This window comes from Rhinolophus sinicus, linkage group LG01 (assembly GCF_036562045.2).
Source record: "Rhinolophus sinicus isolate RSC01 linkage group LG01, ASM3656204v1, whole genome shotgun sequence".
Classification (NCBI taxonomy): domain Eukaryota; kingdom Metazoa; phylum Chordata; class Mammalia; order Chiroptera; family Rhinolophidae; genus Rhinolophus; species Rhinolophus sinicus.
In genome coordinates, this window is record NC_133751.1 from 140,919,243 (window position 1) to 140,924,741 (window position 5,499).

Consider the following 5,499-nt stretch of genomic DNA (forward strand, 5'->3'; position numbering starts at 1 on the left):
TGCATGTGTACAGCTCTCTGATTATTTGGGATAGGGTCCTAGAAGTGGAATTACTGGGTCAGAGATTAATTGATATAGAACTTTCTTTTTTGATAAGCAAAAATGACGTAACACTGTGGTTTGAATTTGATGGTTGGTTTATGTATTTTTCATCCAGTTTTATTTCTTTTGTGAATTATTTTTCCACATATTTCACTAATTTTTTAAAACTTTTTTCATCTTTTCTTTTATTGATTTATAAGAAATCATTATATATTAGGTATATCATTTCATGTCTATCATATATATTGTAATTTAGTTTTGTTTAAATTTTTTGATGCTTTTAATTGTACTGAAAGTTAAATTTTGTTTGCTGCCATATTTACTGGTTTTGCTGCAGTCCTTTGTCTTTATGTTTAGGATGAATACTCCAATTACAAGTTGTCAAATGACCTCAAAAAGAGTCAAGGGGCTTTGTTACAAAATAAATGACAAAGATTTATTAAAGGATCTTAGAGTTTGCGATCTGGAAACACAGCTAAGCAAAACCTAGAAGTGTTCTGAAGGAGAAAGAAAAGCTGAAGATTCTTATAGTATAAAGTATTATACATTCTGAAGAAGAATCAGTCTTGCATTCTTAGTGTCAGGGTTTGCCCAAGATGGTAAACTTTAGATGTCCAGTGGTCTGGACAACGAAACAGTTTCTTCTTGTGGTCATTCAGATGATCATCTGAGGATGGGATGTATATCCAGGCATTAATGCACAGTGACCTTGATGTAGGATCTGCAGGCAATTTCTGGGTGTAGGCCAGGATCGTGTCTTGTGAAGCGGAAGAATGGACACATGGACCAGGGAGAAGCAAAGAGTCGTAAAGGAAGATAGTTTATTAAAAGATGGAGAAGAGGTTGCAGCTCCTGAGCGGGAGGGGGTACCCGAAACTGGAAAGCCCAGTGACTGAGGCAAAAGCTCTTACTTTTATACTTTCCCCTGCCTGCTTGGGGAAGGGGGCTGGAGCCTTCTAATGGAATTCATCTATCAGGTTTGTCCTGCTTCCCCATCCTGAAGGGATTAGTGAAATAACCCATTCCTATCTATCAGATCTGCTCCTTTGTCCAGCCAAAAGGGATTTGAGATAATTTATTAACCTCAAGGCATATTCTCATGTCTCTGTGCTGGAGTGAAGAAGACATTCCAGGTCCTGGAGTTTCAGGATATGGCTTCTTTTTTGTTTATTCTATCAGGGATCCCCTGTCTACCTAGCAACATGTTAACTAACCTGTCTCACTCTGATATGCATCCAGCTACTGACAAGACTGGAAAGTTGAGAAGTTTAAGTTCCTGGACTAGTTAAAGCAAGAATAGGATTGTTTCCTTATGTCCCAGCCTATTTTCTTTTACTAATTGAGCAGCTTGACCACAGTTACATGGTTTTTTTATATCTTCACTCTATTTCTCAAAGTTTAGATATTTATTAATTTATATTTTATTCTTGTTGATTTATGACTTTGGTTTTTTTTTAGAAGGAAAAAGTCATAGTTGTCACTCTGTATATGAGGGGTAACAGTCACCATCCAATTAAATTTAATTAAAAATTTATGTGCCAGGCACTGTTCAGGACACTTGGGAAACATCCAAGAATGAAAGGAACAAAAATTCCTAGGCTTGGGGAGCTTATGTTCTGGTGGGGGGAGAGAGACAACAGCTAATAACATGATAAATTAGTAAACTATGTTAGAAATAAAGTGTTGCTCAATAAACTACTAGTGGAATGAGTATCGATTTAAAAACAACAACAACAAAACGAAGGCCAAGAACTGAGCTCTGGAAGAGGAAGGTCAGCAGAGAAGCCTGAGAAGGAGTAGAGGGTAAATTAGGAGGAAAATCCCTTGGGGTCTTAGAAGCCAAGTGGAAAACATGGCAAACAGGAGAGAGTGATCGATTGTGGTAAATACTGCCAGTAGATCTACAAATGAGTACTGAGAATGGCCATTGGGTTAAACAATATGAAGATCATTGGATCATTGGTGACCTTGATGAGCAATTTCAGTGGGGAGGAGGTAAAGGTCCAATTGGAGTTTGTCGAAGATTGATCTAGAGGAGAGGATTGGAGAACGTTGAGTCTTGCTGTCAAAGAAGTGGTAGCTGTCAGGGGAACTGGGTTGAAAGATGGCTTTCTTGGTAGGTATAAACTTAGAGAAGGGAGAGATGCTGGAGGCATTTCCTTGAGTCTTACAGAGGTATGGGTTGACTTATGGGAAGCTCCCAAGGGATGGTGATTCACCATAGATGGAGGTTCCCCTGAGGAGGAAAATCAGGGACAGTTGTCTGAATCCAGAGAGGGAGCTTCGGTGATAGGAGAGGTGTTGCTCCACTGAAGTTGGAACAGCGTTTCTCCCAAACCAAGGCTTTAGGGCAGGATTGGGGATGAATACCCCAATCTCCCTCCTCCCACATTTCTATGTCCTGCTGGTGCCTCCCCTTGTTTTCATCCAAGCAGAAGTCAGAAGACAAGGAAGCCTGGTTGGTGCTGTCCACAGGGATTGGCTCCAGAGCCCAGAGCAAGGACGAGAAGGTAGAACATAGATCTGGAGGGGCAAAGGGGGGACATCTTGCTCAGCAGGTGAGAGAGGATAGGATCTAGTGCACAAGTAGAGGAACTGGCTTTGGATAGAAGCATGGACAGTCCTTTTATCCAAGGGGTTCTTAATCCTCTTTTATGCCATGGATACTTTAATAGGTGAAACCTATGGACACTTCTCAGAATAATGTTTTTAACTGCTAAAAACACATGAGTACAAAGAAAACCAATTTTTTTAAAACACAGTTACTAAATCATTTAAAAAATCAAATCTGGGATACCATAATGTATGTGCTTCTTTGTGAATGTTACAAATAATAAGATGTAGCAGTGAGCCTAATAACTACCATAATTTCAAAGCAGTGATACATGCATGTACAACATTCTGAGATATATGCAAAAACTCTTTCATGATATAGAGGGTGCCAAAAAATGTATACACATTTTAAGAAAGGAAAAAACTGTATTAAAATTGTAATGCTCAACATATACCAATAACAAAAGATGAATACAAATCACATTCAATGTCTGCAATTACAAGAGGTGCTCAAAGTGGTTACCATCAGCGCCCAGACACTTCTGCTCATGGTGAACATTGTTGATAGACTTTTGTGGTGAGTGTGTGGATGGTTCCAACACCACAGCAGAAGCAGCAGGACTTGTTGCTGTGCGAGGCCTCCCGGATCTTCCCTTGTGCACATCACACAGCACCATGCATCTCAATCTTATGAACGCGTGCAATTGTTAGGCGTGTTAGAGGTTCTGTTGCATACTCATGCCCCCATTGTCATTGTATTTCCACTTTCTCAAATTTCAAGTATCACTTCAAAATGGTCTTGTGCTCCTCCAACCACAACTGTGCTTCCACCAATTTCTTTGTTCTGCCTGTTGCATGGTGACACAATGGTAGCATTTATTCGATTATCGCCATCTTCTGAGCGTATGCCATACTACACATTGCTACTGTAATTCAATTCAACTTCAAGAAGTAGTACATAGATACATCTCTTAAAATGTGTATACATTTTTTGACACCTCCAGTAAATATAGTTTTCTTTAGTAAATTGCTAAGTGACCCTGTAGAACATTTTTTAAAACTTAATTTCCTTTATTCAATTTAACATCCTTTTGTATGTCTACTTTAGTATTCTTTATGTTCTAGTAATTCCACTTTATTGAATGTTTTCAGTTTAATACCTACTCAGATGTATTTATATAAAATTTCTTTCTCTTTTTTCTTTGTCATGTTTATGTGTGGGTTTCTGAGGTTCCTTTTTTTTTTAAGTTTTCCTTACTTTTTTTTAAGTAATCTTTCTTTCAGTATCATTATCTGAAAATAAAACAAATGTACTGATGTTGATATATGTATATATGAAGGTGTGATAAAAAATATGGTGAATGTTATGTTTAAATTTAAAAAGAAAATTCTTACAGTAAAAGACACATTGCTATTAATCCTTCTCAAATACTCCCCCTTGCTTCTAACACACTTATCTCATCATTCTTGCCATTTTCTGAAGCAGTTCTGGAAGTCCTTTTTTGTGAGTGTCTTTGCTTCATCCTCCATCATGACAACGCTCCGTGTCACACATCGCTTCTTGTACAGCAATTTCTGTCAAATAAAAGCATTATGGCAAATATATGGTGATGGAAGGAGAACTGACTCTGGGTGGTGAATATACAATGGGATTTATAGATGATGTAATACAGAATTGTACAACCTGAAATCTATGTAATTTTACTAACAATTGTCACCCCAATAAATTTGAAAAACAAAAAAAAACAAACAAAAAAATAACATTACGGAGTGTCCTCATCCACCTTATTCACTGGATCTGGCATCATGTGACTTCTGGCTCTTCCCCAAAGTCAAAATGACCAGGAAAGGTAAACTTTTGAAATCGACTCAGGACATCGAGACAGCCATCACAGCACAACTTAAGACACTCATGAAAGAGGATTTCCAGAAGTGCTTCAGAAATCGGCAAGAATGATGGGATAAGTGTGTTCGAAGTGAACGGGAGTATTTTGAGGGGAATTAATGGCAATATGTCTTTTATTGTAATAAATTTTTTTAAAACACTTAACACATTTTTTCATCACATATTCAGTGTCTTATTTAATATGACACTCAAGTTCACATTTATTGGAAGAACATTTTTTGAATGGGAAGTTTTTTAGGAATATGCTTTGTAACTCATCTCCCTCAAAAAAAATATTTTGTCCAGGCTCTGTTATTGTGAAGGCAAGTTGTTTTCATGTCTTGTGTTGCTTTAAATAGTTCTAAAACATCTATCCACAGCTGTTTAATTTCCTTCTGAACAAATGCTCAGTGAAGGAAACCACTAGAAGAAATCATATGCCAAAAACCTAAGTGTATAAAAGTAAACTCCCTAAAAACACAGCATATCCTTAACAGTATTTACAAAATACAAAACATAATTTTTGAGCATTTATTTGACCTTCAAACAGTTGTAAATAGGACTTACTTGCCTAAGTATTAATAACCTCACAGTGGTCCTCATGATAAGGAAAAGTTACGTGATATTACATTTAATTGATCAAGACATTCATTTACAATAAAATTAAATGTACAATAGAGCACAAAAACTAATTTTCACATTGCTCTCATTGTGAGAGTGAATGGGGATCACTTACGAAACAATCTTAAAAGGGTTCTTTTTTCTATTCTAAAATACCAATTTTAGTAATCAATATTTTCCAAACACAAACAACAGCACTTCAATTAATAGTGTATGGATGATGATAATGACAGTAGCCTCCTATCTCCCTCAGAAGAAAAGCCAGTCATTCCCATGACTTGGAAGACCCAACATGATCTGGCCTCTTCATCTCATCACCTATTTCTCCCCTCCGTCCCTCCTTAACCATTATCTCCACCCCACCGGTGTCCTCACTATACTTTGACATATTAGCACAC